At 46.8% G+C, this 17,959-nt stretch overlaps 1 long non-coding RNA gene across 8 annotated transcripts in view; it reads left to right on the plus strand.

The window, feature by feature from the left end:
* Positions 1-17,959, plus strand: part of LOC105485121 (uncharacterized) — a 71,804-nt gene that overhangs the window by 25,224 nt on the left and 28,621 nt on the right. For 6 of the 8 annotated variants that reach the window (XR_011615628.1, XR_989355.3, XR_989356.2 and 3 more), the window contains one exon: positions 13,633-14,108. The exons of 1 other annotated variant lie outside the window; for it this stretch is intronic. This is a non-coding gene — a long non-coding RNA (uncharacterized lncRNA). Of the gene's footprint in view, positions 1-118; positions 897-13,632; positions 14,109-17,959 lie in introns of those variants that run through there. One more of the 8 variants, XR_989354.3, reaches the window with a different exon arrangement.

Consider the following 17,959-nt stretch of genomic DNA (forward strand, 5'->3'; position numbering starts at 1 on the left):
TTTTAATAATAACTGTATTTTTAATAAACATATTTACAACATGATGTTTTGATATACATATACATAGTAAAATGATTATTGCAGTTAAACAAATTAATGTATCCGTCTCTTCATACAGTTACCACTATTTTTGTGTGTGTGGTGAGAGCACCTGAAATCTCTTCTCTTAGAAAATTTCCAGTATTCGGCTGGGCGCGGCGGCTCATGCCTGTAATTCCAGCACTTTGGGAGGCTGAGGTGGGTGGATTACCTGAGGTCAGGAGTTTGAGACCAGCCTGGTCAATATGGTGAAACCCGGTCTCCACAAAAAATACAAAAATTATCCAGCCATCGTGGCACACGCCTGTAATCCCAGCTACTCAGGAGGCTGAGGCAGGAGAATTGCTTGAGCCAGGGAGACGCAGGTTGCAGTGAGCCGAGATTGTGCCACTGCACTCCAGCCTGGCTGACAGGGAAAGATTCTGTCTCCAAAAAAAAAAAAAAAAAAGGAAAGAAAATTTCCAGTATTCAATACAATATTATTAACTATACAGTAGTCCTCCCTTATCTATATTTTGGTTATTCTGGTTTTGCTTACTGCGGTTTCAGTTACTCTTGGTCAACCATGGTCAGAAAATATTAAATGGAAAATTCCAAATATAAACATTTACATAACTTTTATTACAGTATATTGTTATAATTGTTCTATTTTGTTATTATTGTTGTTAATCTCTTACTGTGCCTAATTTATAAAGTTTATCATAGGTAGTATAGGAAAAAACACATAATGTAATAGTATATAACAGGTACTATCCATGGTTTCAGGCATCCACTGGGGGTCTTGGAACATCCACCACAGATAAAGGGGCACTGCTGCAGTCCTCATACTGCACATTCGATTCTGCGTAACCACAACTTTGTGCCCTTTGAGCAGAATCTCCCAATTCCTCTTACAGCCCCACCACTGGTAGCCAAAGTTCTACTCTTTGCTTCCATGTATTTGACTTTTTTTGATTCCACATGTAAGTGAGATCATGTAGTATTTTCCTTTCTGTGTCTGCCTTGCTATTATTAATGATGACTTTGAACAAGTTGCTTACTTTCTCTGGGCCTAAATTTCTTCATCTGTAAAGTAAGATATTGAGCCTAACCTGTTTGGGGCAATGGAGCCATTTAAGAATCTGATGAGGGCTGGGTACGGTGGCTTATGCCTGTAATCCCAGCACTTCGGGAAGGGAAGGCGGGTGGATTGCTTGAGCTCAGGAGTTCAAGACCATCCTGGGCAACATGGCGAACCCCATCTCTACTAAAAATACAAAAATTAGCTGGGCATGGTGGCACGCCTGTAGTCCCAGCTACTCCGTGGGGAGGCAGGAGGATCGCTTGAGCCCAGGAGGCAAAGGTTGTAGTGAGCCAAGATCGAGCCATTGCACTCCAGCCTGGGTGACAGAGTGAGACCCTGCCTCAAAAAAAAAAAAAAAAAAGAAAAGAAAAAAAAGAAAAGAAAGGGCCAGGTGCGGTGGCTCACGCCTGCAATCCCAGCACTTTGGGAGGCCGAGGCGGGCAGATCACCTGAGGACAGGAGTTCGAGACCAGTCTGGCCAATGTGATGAAACCACATCTTTACTAAAAATGCAAAAATTGGCTGGGGATGGTGGCAGGTGCCTGTAATCCCAGCTACTTGAGAGGCTGAGGTAGGATAATTGCTTGAACCCGGGAGACGGAGGTTGCAGTGAGCCGAGATTGTGCCACTGCAGTCTAGCCTGGATGACAGAGCAAGACTGTCTCAAAAAAAAAAAAAAAAAAAAAGCCCAGTGCCATGGCTCACACCTGTAATCCCAGCACTTTGGGAGGCCAAGGCAGGAGGATCACTTGAGGTCAGGAGTTTTAGACCAGCCTGGCCAACATGGTGAAACCCCGTCTCTACTGAAAGTACAAAAAAGTTAACCAGGCGTGGTGGCACATGCCTGTAGTCCCGGCTACTTGGGAGGCTGAGGCAGGAGAATGGCTTTAACCTGGGAGGCAGAGGTTGCAGTGAGCAGAGGTTGCGCCATTGCACTCTAGCCTGGGCCACAGAGCGACACTCTGTCTTTAAACAAAAAAAAAAAAAAAAGGAACCTGATGAGGATGTGAGGGTGATCTGGTTGCAACATCTGTCACCCTATTGATCACCAGGGTTGGTTCTGTTACCGACCATAGTTTCTTGGGTTCTCAATGCAATAGAAATTGACATGAGGCCGAAAGAGTTTTCCCAGACAAGACTTCATTGGAGCTTTTGCCTGGACATAAGGGAGACAGCACAAGACAGAATTCCCTGACTGACTCTGTGCAAATAGCTGGTAAGGCATTTTAATTAGGCAAAGCGCGAGAATTGACATCAGGGGTAGGGTACACAGGCTGGGCTGGGTAAAACATGTGAGTGGTAGGGTATGCAGGTTAGCATTATCTGGTTGTAATGGTTATCTTGAGGAATGGGCTAACTGGTAGTCTGGCTGGGGCAACAAGTCTGTAAATCAGTTGTTCAGCATTCCTTCCGAGGGGGAATATTCCACAACCTTGGTTTGATACTTGGATTTCCTAAGGCCAGTTCCTGGAATTTATGAAGTAAAAGACATGGTTAAACATGGTGTCAGTGAGATAGTGGTGTGCAGTTTGTGGCCAGTGGGAATGCATGAAAGAAAGCTCTAGTGCTGGTGAGCTGCAGCCAAGTCCCACTCCTAGTCAGTCTCAATTTGGCTGATCTAGCTGGCTAGGCCCGTGTCCCCTTCTCTCTCTACCGTTCCATGTGTGTCCCTCCTGAAGCTGCGCACTTGATTTAATCACCCAATGGGTTCTTCTTGCCTGCTGCCCAGATAGAGCAAGTTTATCAAGACACAGGAATTGCAATAGAGAAAGAGTTTGATACAAATAGAGCCAGCTAAACAGGAGACAGGGTTTTTATTATGACTCAGATCAGCCTCCCTGAAGATTTGGAGGCTTGGGTTTTTTAAAGGTAGTTTGTCGGGCAGGGGGCGAGGGAAGCGGGAATGCTGATTGGTTGGGTCAGGGATGAAATTATAAGGAGCTGAAGCTGTCCTCTTGTACTGAGTCGGTTCCTGGATGGGGGTCAGAAGACCAGATGAGCCAGTTTACTGGTCTGGGTGGTGCCAGTTGATCCATCAGAAGGCAGGGTCTGAAAAATACCTCAAACACCAATCTTAGGCTTTACAATAATAATATTCGCTACAGGAGCAACTGGGGAGGTTAGTGATCTCAAGGCCTCTGGCTGCATGACTTCCGAGCTGTAATTTCTCATCTTGTGGCCAATGCGTTAGTTTTACAAAGGCTTTCTGGTCCCCAAGCAAGGAGTGGGTTTGTCTCAGGGAGGGGCTGTTATCGACTTTGTTTCAAAGTTAAACTATAAACTAAATTCCTCGCAAAGTTAGTGCTCCCTATGCCCAGGAATGAACAAGGGCAGCTGGGAGGTTAGAAGCAAGAGGGAGTCAATTAGGTCAGATTTCTTTCACTGTCATAATTTTCTCATTGCTATGATTTCTGCAAAGGCCGTTTCAGAAGAGGACAACCTTCCCAAATAGGGGAGCATTGTTCTTTGGTCAAGGGTATACAAGTAGATGCGCTCCCCTGCTAGAACCTCCAAACAAGCTCTCAAGGTCCATTTGTAGGAGAATGTAGGATAGTCAAACTTCCAAGACTCCAGACACATCCAAATGAGGTGTTGCATGTGGCAGTGTGCCTTTCTTAAAAAAAAAAAAACTCATGAAAGCTGTGAACACTTCCACCAATCTGTAAAGACCTACACAGACAGACACATGCAGTTTTGCATGTAAGTAGTTCATAGACCCTGTAGGCTCACTGATGGGCCTCTTGATCCACAGGGCTTGTTCCTATCAGCTTTCATGCCTCTGGCACCCCTTTTCCTAGCATAATCCTCTAAAGCCATGCCCATATCCCCTCCAGCCTAGTGTAACCCCTCTCCTCCCCTCCCTTCCCTTCCTGGCACAGTCTTTATTTTTATTTTTTTCTCTCCCATCACTCACTCTTTTCCAAAGCTAAGCTGGCTGCTAGCCAAGTCTCACATTGTGCTGTTAGGAAACCAAACGCAGGCAGAGAAAATGAAACCTTACTCCATCTGGATTCCAAAGCTTTTATCCGACATGGAGTTCCCCTCCTGACCTTGGACTGTTGGCAGCAGCTCTGGCTGTTCTGCTGCTCTTAAAAACATGCCTAAAGCAGGGAAATTCCCCTCTTCCTCTAGAAATCTGGGACCCCAAGAGAAGCCTGAGGCAAAGTCATTTCCTCCTAATGGACCTTAATTTTCCCCATCTGCAAATTGAAGAGTTACTTCCTGGTTGTTTCTCTCCTTCTTTGCCCCTGTTTACAAGTCTAAATATTCCCCACCTGAGACTGGAAGCGATCTCACTCTTTGTTTCTGAAGGACCTTGCGTGGGATAGGTGCTCCATTGGCACTGGGTGGAGGATCTGCCAGAGGCAATAGGGTGCAAGCCAAGACTCTGTAGCAGGCTCAGGGGACTTCCCAGGAGGAGGCAGAATTTGAACCCAAGACTCTACAACATCCTGGCCTTGATTTTTGGTCCAGCTCTGGTTTGTTCTTTCTGTGTTATTCTGTTCTGCTCCTCTCCTCCCCTCCCCCTCCCCTCCCCCTCTCCCCCCCTTCTGTCCCCTTACACTGTGCACTTTAATGCGCATTGCAGTATGTCAGGGTACTAACTTTGACAACTGCTTTCATAATTCCAACCACATTCAGGCTGAGGGTTGCAGCTTGGCTCCCCTCACTCTTCTCACCTTCACCACACAGGACATTGGCTGTGCACAGCCACTTGTTTATTGCAGCTGGAGACCACATACAGCGTGTTTGTTGATCAGAGCAGGGCTCACCTGCCTCTGGTTACTGGAGGAGCCTGTCACAAGATATCTTGGGGGTGGGGTGGCCGTAGGAACAAGGCCCATGGAGAAGCATCAGTTCTTCCAAATGGCTGGGTGCCAGATGACTTCAGACTGTCCTCCTGCTGATACCTTGGGGTCTGTTTTTGTTGTTGTTTTCCTCTGCATGTTGGTGGCTGGTGGCTTCTCCTCTCTTGGTATATACCCTCTCATGAAGTACTCTTCAAGAACTCTTATTGCTGGAGCACTGCTGTCCCCTGCAAACCCCATCACCCCTGCCCTCGGCCCCACTGCCTCCAGCCCCCAGGAGAGAGCCTGGTAAAGCAGGACAAACTTGGGGTTGAAATCAGACAGCGCATACTTTCTGTATGTCGTTTTTTGTTTGATTTTTCTTTAGAGGTGTTGCCCAGGCTGGAATGCAGTAGCCGATCTTTGCTTACTGTAACCTCAAACTCTTGTGCTCAAGCAATCATCCTGCCTCGACCTCCTGAGTAGCTGGGACTGCAGGTGCATGCCACCATGCCTAGCTATTTTTTTTAAGAAAATGTTTTCTATTGAATGTGGCTTTTGTGGCAGATTTTTTTTTTTTTTCCCTAAAGAGGGGATCTCACTGTGTTGCCTAGGTGGGTCTCAAACTCCTAGCCTCAAGTGATCCAGTCGCCTTGGCCTCCCAAAGTTCTGGGATTACAGGTGTGAGCACCACATCCAACCCTTTCTGTATGTCTTTTTTTTTTTTTTTTTTTTTTTTTTTGAGATGGCATCTCACTCTGTTGCCCAGGCTGGAGTACAGTGGCACGATCTTGGCTCACTACAACCTCCGCCTCCCAGGTTCAAGTGATTTCTGGCTAATTTTTGTATTTTTAGTAGAGACAGCATTTCACCTTCTTGGCCAGGCTGGTCTCAAACTCCTGAACTCAAGTGATCCGCCCGCCTTGGCCTCCCAAAGTGCTAGGATTATAGGAGTGAGCCACCATTCCTGGCACTTTTTCATATGTTTTTGAACAAATATATTAACTATTTTTCACCTTGGTTTCCTTTCTAGAAATGGGGCTGAGAATACCTAACTCCTAGGATATTTCAAAGGATTAAATGAAGCAATCAATAAATTGCCCAACACCATTTCTGGCACAAAGTAGATACTTGGAAGACCGTTCCTTCCCTTTCTTTCCCCAATTGTCGAGGTGCCAGCATTTCTTCCCTCAGTGGCTTCCCCTCCCAGTAGAGATGTTCATCTCACCTGAGAGTTAGGAGACATGGCGGTGGGGGAGGGGAAGTTGGGGATTTTCTGTGAGCTGTCAGGCACCATGCTAAACACTACACATTATTTCACTTATTAGGAAGAAACACACAGAAAATGGTGATGACTCAGACCCGCCCTGAGCTCTCCTGCCCTCAGTGCAGTGGGCTACAGACACTCAGCCCCATGCTCTGTCCTTCACTGGATTTCTGTCTCTCAGAGCCTGGCCACGGAAGGGGACGTGATCCTTCCTTCTCCCTTCCTGGCTGTCTTTGCAGGCTAGTACACATACCCGTTTCAAAGAGTTTCACAGACAGGCTTAGGAAGGAAGCCTTAGAAAGGAAGTAACAAAGTTTCAGAATCTTACAGGACTCTAGTTGTAGTCTGGATGCTGCCCTTTTTTAGCTGGTCCTGGGAAGCCCCTTGGCTTCTTGCCTATTACTTCCATTCTCAGGGACGGGGGACCCAGTCCCCTGCTTCCTCACTATGCTGCTTCTCCTGCTTTCTAGTGTTAGGTTAGAGTATTAGGGCCCTTAGAACCTTCCTAGGCATTCAGTACATTTTTGAAGCTCTCCAGCTTGCATGAAAAAGTCCCCTTGGGGAATTTCCTCAAATTAGGGTTTGGAAATTTTGCACCATAGTCATTCCAGTGTCAGCTTTGGGTGGTGAAAAAAGCAAGGAATGGGAATTAAGAGACCTAAGCTCTAGTCCCATTGCAGCTCCAAACCCACTTGTTACATTTTGGCAAAGCACTTGCCCTTTGTAGGCCTAAGTTTCCTTATCTGTGAAATGAGGGTCTGACAGTGTTATTTATTTCCTTCTTAGTTAAAAGATACAGAAGTGAAGGATTTCTAGTACACTAGAGTGAGATTTGGGGGTAAGATTCCTGTTTGCCCCTAAAATCAGTTCACATTACTCCTCCTATGGGTAAGGCTGAGGGAGTAACATCCCCTCTTTCCCTCTTATCCATCAAAGGCCTGGGACTCACTTTACCACTTAGCTCATGAACTTCTGTGAGCAGCACTGCCCTCCTCCACTTAGCCACTCATTCCTACCTATCCACTCATCCCTTCACTCCTTCCTGTCCAGCATGCGTCTATTCATTCATCTGTTCCTTCACATCTACATCTTGTATCTGTTAAAATTCTTTGTGTTCACGGCGGGGCACAGTGACTCATGCCTGTTATCCCAGCACTTTAGGAGGCTGAGGTGAGAGGATCGCTTCAGCCCAGAAGTTCAAAACTGGCCTGGGCAACATAGGGAGACCCTTTCTCTACAAAACATTTAAAAATTAGCGGGGCATGATGGCACACACCTGTGGTCCCACTTGGGAGGCTGAGGTAGAAGGATCACTTGGACCCGGGAGGTTGCAGCTGCAGTGAGCCATGATCACACCGCTGCACCCCAGCCTTGATGACAAAGCGAGACCCTGTCTCAGGGGAAAAAAAAATTATTTGTTCATAAGTGGAGAAAACTTTTGTGGACTGGGAGTGTGGAAAAAAACACTCGACATGCATTTTTCCTGTTCTCTTACACCATAACAACACAGAAGACTTCTGTGACTAAATATGTAGGGGCTTCTTTCCACACACTAAGTAATCAATCAGTTCTGCAGTGGACACAGCCAGTTGTCCACCAGTTAATTCAGTTGTGATACCATCTACCTGGAAATTGCCTCAGAAACCACAGGTTGAGGAATCAGTTCCACAGAACTGCTCCCTCCTTCCCACCAGTCATGAGTCTGGGCTTCCAGAATGTCTGACCAGCTGGTTTCAAGTTGGGGCTACCATGACCCACCCTCTTCGGGTTTGATTAATTTGCTGGAGGAGCTCACGGAACTCGTGGAAGTACTTACTTACATTTAAAAAGGATGCAAATAAATAGCCAGATGGAAAGATACACAAGGCAAGATCTAGAGGAGCTTGGGCACCACTCGCCCAGTGCCTGGATGAGTTCTCCTCCGTCCTGTCAGCCTCCATGCGATCAGCTATCCAGAAGCTCTCTGAATCTTGTTTTCTTGGGCCTTTTATACACTTCATTGGATAAGCATGACTAAAGCGTGGACAACCATGTTGAAATGTGACTGGGCAAAAAGGGTATGATTTAATACCAATAGACCGAGGGGGGAATCCAGCAGGGCCTGTCTGCTCAGATTCTTTTCAGCCTCTCTATGAGGCATTCCTTCCTCTGGGGTATGGGGCAGAGCCCTCTCTGGAATGAGGGTCTTATGACCCACAATTAGATTACAGACCTGCCTTGGGCAGACGAAACGGAGGCAGGAGAGGTCAGAGAGAGAGAAATTCTGCTTCCTGAGGCCTGCTTCTAAAGTGTCCCAACATTCTAACAGAAGACTGTAAAAGGGCTATGGGAGTTATAAGCCAGGAACTGTGGATGAAAACTTATGTACATGTAATTATATACACACATAATTATATCACACTAACTTAATCAGGAAGGTAATGTATTGGGAGTAATGTTGAGTAGCTCATAGAATGGGTAGGACATTGGAGAACTTGGCTTGGAAGAATGACAAGTGAGAAACCAGAAACACTCTGGATGTGTGGACAGCGGGAACTACTTGGCAGTGCCATCAGAGTGCCACTGTTGATATAAATGTATTCTGGCTAATTTTCCTATCCTCATCTCACTCTACTCAGGATTCACAGTTCTAGGAGAGGGAGTATGACCAGCTAAGCTTGTGTCATTTGCTTGCTTCTTGGCTAGGAGAAGTTAGCATCCTTGATATGTCGTACCACTGAGACTGTATACCCTGGAAGGAAGAAGTAATTGCATAAAAAGATGTCAAGGTGATTTTGAAGGGGGAATGGATGCTAGTAGAAAAATAAAAACAAGTAAACAAGTGAACCAATACTCAACGCACCAGTCACCCACCCACCCACTCATCCATCCATTCATCTGTTTGCCTATTCGTTCATCCTCTCATCCATATATCATCCATTCTCTCAGCCAATCAAGCAACACACCTTTATTGAGTACCCATCGTGTTCCATAGGCCATGCCAGGCACTTAGATACAGTAAAAAGACACCGCTCAGAAACATCCCAAGAGTATCCTCACAAAGGATGCGGCTATGAAGCTGAAAGATACAGAGAAAGGAATGCATATACATCCATATACTGGGGGGTTCAAAACAACATTGCTAGGCACATGGTGACTAATTCTGGATGTGGACAGATCAGAGCTGGTTTTTACAAACATCTCATACTGCCAGGAGATTGCTCAACATGGGGCAGAACACAGGACCAGGATTAAGCACCAGAAAACCTGTGTTGGCCTCCGGTCTCTGCTTCTCTGGAAAAGGCATACTTCATTTTCCTTATCTGCTCAACAAGAAGAATGAATATAAGAATCCCTTTTTTGTCTAATTCAGAGAACTGTGGAGGCAAAAGGAGTTAATGGACGTGAAGGCATTTTCCAATACAAAGAAAAATAATTATTTCACCACGGTTACTTCTGTTTCCTGAGTGGCTGATAGCACTGTGGCTAAGATGCTCCTTTGACTTCTTTCACGCGCTCACTGACCACTATCTGGTGGTAACTGTGCAGGGGACTGTTGCATTTCAGTTCCTTAGGCTGGTTGATGAATGTCCAGGGTCATCACTGCTACCCGCGTCAGAGAAGTGGACGCTTAAGATCCTGTGGGCCCCAAGGAGGCTGGAAATAGTAGCTGTGTGAGTGTGTATGTGTGGGACTGGGGCTGTTTTCTCGTATGTGGGAATGAAATAACCAGGGGAAGTTCTGAACCATGTGGCAGGCCCAACTACTTTCAGCTCACGATAGGAAGGAGCTGGGTTCTCCAACTTGTAGCCAAGCCAACACAGGAGACTACAGCCTGAGGTCAGACGGTGAAGCATACACTGTTTAGAGGAATTATCCCTGAACCTACAGCGTTCCAGGCCACAACCCTGAGTGAGGCAAGTCGGCTCCCTGAGCCCCAGTTTTCTCATCTGTGAAATGGGTGGCTTGCCTGTAGGGAACAGGCTGTTGGTGGTGCCGGCTCATCTTCTTCATTTGTCCTAGGATGAGTTTCTGGGCCAGGCATGGGCCTGTCTACTTCTCAGTTAGTCTCTTCCAGCTTTTTCCTCATCTAAAAAGCACTCCCAGTGGGGCGCGGTGGCTAACACATGTAATCCCAGCACTTTGAGAGGCCGAGGCGGGCAGATCATTTGAGGCCAGGGGTTCCAGACCAGCCTTGGCCAACATGGCGAAACCCGTCTCTACTAAAAATACAAAAAATTAGCCGGGCATGGTGGTGCGTGCCTATAATCCCAACTACTCAGGAGGCCGAGGCAAGAGAATCACTTGAACCCAGGAGGCGGAGGTTGCAATGAGCCAAGATGGTGCCATTGCACTCCAGCCTGGGCAACAGAGCAAGACTCCATCTCAAAAAAAAAAAAAAAAAAAGACTCCTTTGACTGCCTTTTATTATTATTATCAATATTATTTTATATTATTATTATTATTATTTTGAGACAGAGTTTCACTCTTATTGCCCAGTCTGGAGTGCAATGGCTCGATCTCAGCTCACTGCAACCTCCACCTACTGAGTTCAAGCGATTCTCCTACCTCAGCCTCCCAACTATCTGGGATTACAGGCGTGTGCCACTACACCGGCTAATTTTTTGTATTTTCAGTAGAGATGGGGTTTCGCCATGTTGGCCAGGCTGGTCTTGAACTCTTGACCTCAGGTGATTTGCCTACCTTGGCCTCCTAAAGTGCTAGGATTACAGGCATGAGCCACTGTGCCCGGCCGTGCCTTTTATTATTAATGGGCTATATATTGCTACATCCTCTATAAAGTGTGAAAAAATTTAAAAGTACATACTGTATTTAATAAGCACTAGTATTCCTACTTCTAGGAATTTATCTTACAGATGTAGTCACATATGTACAATTTGATCTATACAAAATATTCATGGTTTGTAATTGTGAAGATTGAAGTTCATCAATAAAGGACTAATAAAATAATTCTGGCACTTCCATATAACAGAATGCCAGGCTGCTACTAAGATTAAAGAATCCAGGCACAGTGGCTCACGCCTGTAATCCCAGCACTTTGGGAGGCCGAGGCGGGCAGATCACAAGGTCAGGAGATTGAGACCATCCTGGCCAACATGGTGAAACCCCATCTCTACTAACAATACAAAAATTAGTTGGGTGTGGTGGCACGTGCCTGTAATCCCAGCTATTTAGGAGGCTGAGGCAGGAGAATCGCATGAACCCAGGAGGTGGAGGTTGCAGTGAGCCGATACTGGCACCGTTGCACTTCAGCCTGGGTGACAGAGTGAGACTCAGTCTCAAAAAAAACAAGGGGGCAGTCTTCATACTTACAGAAATGAATAACCCCTAAGACACACTAAGTGAAAGAAACAAGGAGGATAGAATGGCTTACATAGTATGCTACAATGTATGTGTGTTTAAAAGGAAGAGAGAGACTCATCTATGTTTGTAAATGCTTTTGGAGGCTGCATAAGAAATTGGCAACAATTCCCTTCCTGTTAGGAAGGGCAATGGGAGCGAGGCTTGGAGACCTGGAGGACAGTGATGGGAGGGAGACCTCCTTTTCCTTGTAGACCACTTTGTATCTTTAGAATTTGGTATCATGTGCATATTTGATCTATTTCTAAGAAGTCATGTGGTAGGGGGCACCCAGGTATTGGAGGGAGAATTCCCATGGAGCTTCAGCCCCAGTCTTAGAGCTTCTTTTACCCCCTCAGGGCAGTGAGAGATTCAGGTTCTCTCAGCGGAGGTTGAGGTGCATGACTCACCCAGTGGCTCGTTTCTACCCTAGCCCCCTCACCCAACCCCTCACCCCACCCTTTACCGCATCAGGGAAGTGTGCTTTTAGAATCATATTTTGACACCAAAAACAACCATACGTGCCTTCCCCCAGAAGAAGAAGAGTGATATTTCATCATCTCTGGGGAAGGAGTGTTAGATATTATCTCCTCCGATGGAAGGTATTTCGTAGTGGAAACACCATAGTCTTTGGAGTTGTACAAACTTTGGTTCAAATTCCAGCCTCTGCTGCTTGTGCTGTAAAAGCTCAAGAAACTGTCGTGCTCTTGCTGGACTGTTTCCTCATCTGTAAAACGGACCTTCTACTGAACCCACGTGACTGGTAAAGACCAGATAAGGTCATTGCATGTGATGCCTGGCACATACTAGGTGCTCAGTAAATGGAAGTAGTTGTGCTCACAGTCACTGATATCAGCTCAGCCTACTGGAGCCCTTTATCACAAAGGAAGGAGGAAACAGTAGTGGTTGGAATTGGACTCAGTTCAACAAACACTGATGGCCCTCTCTAGGCTTGGCCCCTTGCCAAGTAGAGGTAGACAGGCACAGTGCCTCCTTGCCAGGGATGCACGTTGATCAGAATGGTCTGGGAGAGCCTCAAGTTTGCAGCTGCCTCCCTGTAGCTCTGAGGTCTAGAGACAGTGTGGTCAGCCCCAAGGGGGCTGTTTCCAGGGCAGACGGCATTGGTGTTTGCAGTGGGGACTTTCTTGTCAGGGAACAAGCTGTGTTGGGAAGGAGTGAATCCTAGAGGCTGCTTCATGAAGATGGTGTGTTGGACTAGTAGGGACCTTGGGAACAAGCTCCCCCAGCGTCGAGGGCCCCTGTCTCCTGCTCTGTCCCCTCCACAGAGGCTCCTGCAGTACACTGGCCTTTCCTGCCACATGGAAATTGGTTCTGAACATGGGGTTTGCCTCTCAGCTGCAGACACATATCTCTTTCTCCCCTGATGGGCAGTGGCGGAGAGCATGGACATTTAGAGTAAGCAGACCTGGGTCTGAGTTCTTGCTTGGCCGTTGATTCACTCAGTGGCCATGCTTCCTAACTTTGCTAAGCCTCAGTTTCTTTGTGAAATGGGTATAATAATATTACCTACTGCTTCACGTGAGGATTCAAAAAAATACCCCATTACAAAAATGTTTGGAGGCATTACACAACTGTTTTAGTAAAGTTGCCTACCATTGAGCTGGCTGATCTAAAATGAGGGCAAAATTCTTCTTAGGGAGGGAATTACTCTTAGGATTAGTTGGAAAATACCTTAATGGGCATGTGTGATTATAAAAAGGGAAATCCCTCCATTCCCTCCCGCCCCTACCTCATGTTGCCTAGAGAGGGCTCTTTCTGTGTAAGAAACAGGTTTGGAAGTCACTCATGGTCAGTGTGAGAGGTGGGGCAAGGATATGGGGTGGCGAGGGAGAAGAGGGGAGATGTGCAGGGCTCTAGAACACAGTGGGCCAGATCCCAGAGGATAAAATCAGGCCAGGGAGAGATTAATTTATTCTGTCAGGGAATGGCCAGTGGTTTTTTAAGGCAGGGATTTTTATGGCTGGTATCCAATTTCAAGTTCTCGCCTGAATTATTCTGTGCTATATTCAATACCTATCTTAATGTGCAAATCTCCAGTAAACACGTTACATCCAATAGCCTTACAGCATGGTTGTTTTGGGGGAATGAAGAAGTGAGGGCCCTGTCTCTTGTAGGGTGAAGCAGCATGTGAAGAAATGGAGAACTCCGTGGAAGCTGGGAATCAGAGGAAGAGGTGCCATGATGTAACAGGAGCCTTCAGTTCTTCTTGGGGATGTTGATGGAGTGAGTCTTGACTACTTGCAGTATCTGAGATGGAGAATAGGAATGACTTTTTGGATATTTTGGTGAGGTTCCGGATACCCACATAGCAGAGGCTGCCAACTTTTCAGTGTAAAAAGGATAGAGGACATGCTAAGGCTCAGATCAGTGAGAACTGGGTGGGGCCCAGGCAGCAAGTGGCTGTGGGTTCTGGCCTCACCAAGAACACACCACAAGGTCCGCCAGCTGTAACACTGGAGCATCAGGAGGGTCCCAGGGCAAGGTGAGATGAGCCATATGTCAACACGTCAGCTGGAGTCAGTAGAATGAGAACCATGCTGCACCCGCAACCAGCGTCATGAGGCCCTGTATCCTGAAGCCACCTTGGGAGGTAAGAAATAGTCCTGACAAGGAGTTTGAACTTCACATTGGCCATGAATATTTACCTGAAGTGAAACTGCTTCATTTCAGAGGAGCCCATTTTCCTTAATTACCCTTGTTTAAGTGTTTCTTCCACCACTGGTGAGAGTGGGTGCTCCAGTGTGAGCTCTGTTACTGAAAATAGACAGCAACTCTTTTCTGCGTGTCCAAGTTGTAACATGTACATTTTTGACACTGCTACATGATTAATGATGAAGAATTACCCCAGGGTCACATATACACACAGTCCTCCAGCCATGAAACCTCCCTCTCATGTTGCAGACACACAGGCTGCTTTCTAGCCCCATCGCCGCAGACACTCTAACCACCCGTTTGTCTTGTCAAAATCCTGTCAGTGCTTCTGAAAACAGGAGAGAACCACTGACAGCTCACACCCTCACTTTCTGTCCTGCAGCTGCTTTTTGATTGCTCCAACCCCTTAAGCAGGCTTAATTTCCCTGCAGGGACCAGCCAGGATATGCTCAGAAACTAGGACATAGAATTGTTTTGTTAAAACAAACAAACAAACAAACAAATTAGAAAAAAGAAAGAAAAGAAATGGAAAACATAGAGACAGTCTGAGTCACAGCGAGGCGGGGCGTGACCCAGACAAACTGGGTATCAGGTGGCTGGATTTTCTCTTTACTGTTCTGTAGAACGCGGCCTTTCCCGTTCTGATATTAGCTAATGTGTCCCTCAAGCCTTGTTGGTAAGATTAAAGAATTGAACAGTATCTGGCACATTGTAAACTTTCTCTCTTACCCTCTATACTTTTGCTCTTTTTCTTTCTCCGTCTTTTCCACGCTCTCCATCAGTGACAAAGTGAATGATAGTACCATTAAGAATCCCCACTGTGGCCAGGCGTGGTGACTCACGCCTGTAATCCTAGCACTGTGGGAGGCCGAGGCGAGTGGATCACCTGAGGTCAGGAGTTCAAGACCAGCCTGGCCAACATGGTGAAACCCCTTCCCTACTAAAAATACAAAAGTTAGCTGGGTGTGGTGGCGGGCGCCTGTAATCCCAGCTACTCGGGAGGCTGAGGCAGGAGAATTGCTTGAACCTCGGAGGCGGAGGTTGCAGTGAGCCGAGATGGTGCCACTGTACTCCAGCCTGGGCAACAGTGAGACGCCATCTAAAAAAAAAAAATTCCCCTATGAGGAAATAGGAACTTTCCAGTTGGAGGGGGGGCACATGGAAATAGAAGTTGTCATAACCCCACATTTTGGGCAGCCACGCCAAAAAGCAATGTGGACCTCCTTCATCTGCTGTTTACAAAGCAGCTCCACCACTTACTGGTTGTCTAATTCTAATTCTGGACAGCTGGTTGACTTTTCCAAGGTTCCCCTCCCCTCCCCTCCCCTCCCCTCCCCTCCCCTCCCTTCCCCTCCCCTCCCCTCCTCTCCCTTCCCCTCTCCTCCCCTCCCCTCCTCTCCCTTCCCTTCCCCTCCCCTCCCCTCCTCTCCCTTTCCCTCCCCTCCCCTCCCCTCCCCTCCCCTCCCCTCCTCTCCCTTCCCTCCTCTCCCTTCCCCTCTCCTCCCCTCCCCTCCCCTCCTCTCCCCTTCCCCTCTCCTCCCCTCCCCTCCCCTCCCCTCCTCTCCCCTCCCCTCTCCTCCCCTCCCCTCACCCCTCTCCTTCCCCTCCCTTCCCTCTCTCTCCCCTCCTCCCCTTCCCCCCTCCTCCCCTCCCCTCTTCTTTTTTTTGAGACGGAGTCTTGCTCTGTTTACCGAGGCTGGAGTGCAGTGTGTGCCATCTCAGCTCACTGCAAGCTCCACCTCCCGGGTTCACGCCATTCTCCTGCCTCAGCCTCCAGAGTAGCTGGGACGACAGGCGCCCGCCACCACGCCCAGCTAATATTTTTATATTTTTAGTAGAGACAGGGTTTCACCGTGTTAACCAGGATGGTCTCAATCTCTTGACCTCGTGATCCGCTCGCCTCGGCCTCCAAAAGTGCTGGGATTACAGGCGTGAGCCACCGCGCCCGGCTTCAAGGCTGTTTTCTTATTGGAGATATGAGGATGATGCTATACACTACACAATGTGGCTATGATTAGGAATTGGCCTAAAATATGTAACATGGTACTTGGCAGATACTCCATAAATGTGGCTGTTTAAGCTAAAATGAGGAAGCTTAGCTGGTCAGGCCAACAACCTAGGAGGTGACTTTTCTTTCTTTCACACCTTTCTTAGGTTGGGCTCCTCCAGAAGCAGAACCTGAGATAAGGGTTTGAGTGCAAATATTTTTTTTCTTTTTTTTTTTTGAGACAGAGTCTCACTCTGTTACCTAGGCTGCAGTACAGTGGTGTGATCTCAGTTCACTGTAACCTCCGTCTCCTAGGTTCAAGCAATTATTGTGCCTTCTGAGTAGCTGGGATTATAGGCATGCGCAACCATGCCTGGCTAATTTTTGTATTTTTAGTAGAGACGGAGTTTCACCATATTGACCAGGCTGGTCTTGAACTCCCAGCCTCAGGTGATCTGCCCGCCTCAGCCTCCCAAAGTGCTGGGATTACAGGTGTGAGCCACTGCGCCTGGCTGAGTGCAAATAGTTTACTGAGAGGTGATCTCAGGAAGCTCCAGAAGGGAAACGGGGAAATGAGGTATACCTTATCTTATTTTAGTCTCAGATCAACCCGCTCAAGATAGATATTGTTATTATTCTTTTTTTCTTTTTTTTTTTTTTTGAGACGGAGTCTCCGATCTCAGCTCACTGCAAGCTCCGCCTCCTGGATTCATGCCATTCTCCTGCCTCAGCCTACCAAGTAGCTGGGACTACAGGTGGCCGCCACCATGCCCAGTTACTTTTTTTGTATTTTTAGTAGAGACGGAGTTTCACTGTTAGCCAGGATGGTCTTGGTCTCCTGACCTCGTGATCTGCCCGCCTCGGCCTGCCAAAGTGCTGGGATTACAAGCGTGAGCCACTGTGCCTGGCTGTTGTTATTCTTTATATTCTATAGATGAGTTAAGTGGTGGTTTTAAACATGTCCACAATTCTATGATATTTGTACCATTAAGTGGTGGAAAGTATGTCCTCTGTTCTTGGATCTTTGCAACATTATCAATAGATGGATCAGAATGACTCTCAATGCTAGATTAGAAAATGTTGCACAGATGCTTGCTATTCTTTTTGAAATACTCGCTCAGGAAGCCTTTGAAGTGTAGCTACCCTGAGACTGCCATGTTGGAGAGACCTTGTGGAGAGAGAGAGAATTAATATCTGACTGTAACTACCTGAGAGACCCCACACCAGAACCTCCCAGCCAACCCTTTCCTGAATTCCTAACCCACAAAAATTATGAGAGATAAGAAACAGTTCTTATTTTAAGCTTAAAGTTCTGAGGTGATTTTTCTATACAGAAGTTGATTACTGGAGCATGATCTTGATGGGATATGGAGCATGCTACCCCAAAATGTGGCACCTTGGCCTACTGAGTATTTTAAGCTGAAAGAAACTGAGAAAACTATAGAAACAGGGAGGTCACTCTCTTACGTCCTCCCACCTTTCTCCCTTGAAGCAGGCCGTAAAAGAATTCTGACCTACCTCCTCTGAAAATAGGTCATAAGATCTTCATTCCAGAGAGGTCCTCCCCAACCCTGGAGGCCAAGAAGAATGTGAGCAAGCAGGCCTTGATAAGTCTTCCCCTCCCTCAGTTTATTACCATTAGATTATACCCTTTTGTCTTCTAATCATACTTCTGCATGACTGTACATAAAAGTAGTTTTTCTTTAGTATTTGGATTTTCATTTCCGAAGTCTCCTGTTTTATGTAAAACTTACCATAAATAAATTTGTATGCTTTCTCTTGTTAATCTGTCTTGTTATAGG

The sequence above is a fragment of the Macaca nemestrina genome, chromosome 17 (genome assembly GCF_043159975.1).
Source record: "Macaca nemestrina isolate mMacNem1 chromosome 17, mMacNem.hap1, whole genome shotgun sequence".
In the NCBI taxonomy this organism is placed as follows: Eukaryota; Metazoa; Chordata; class Mammalia; order Primates; family Cercopithecidae; genus Macaca; species Macaca nemestrina.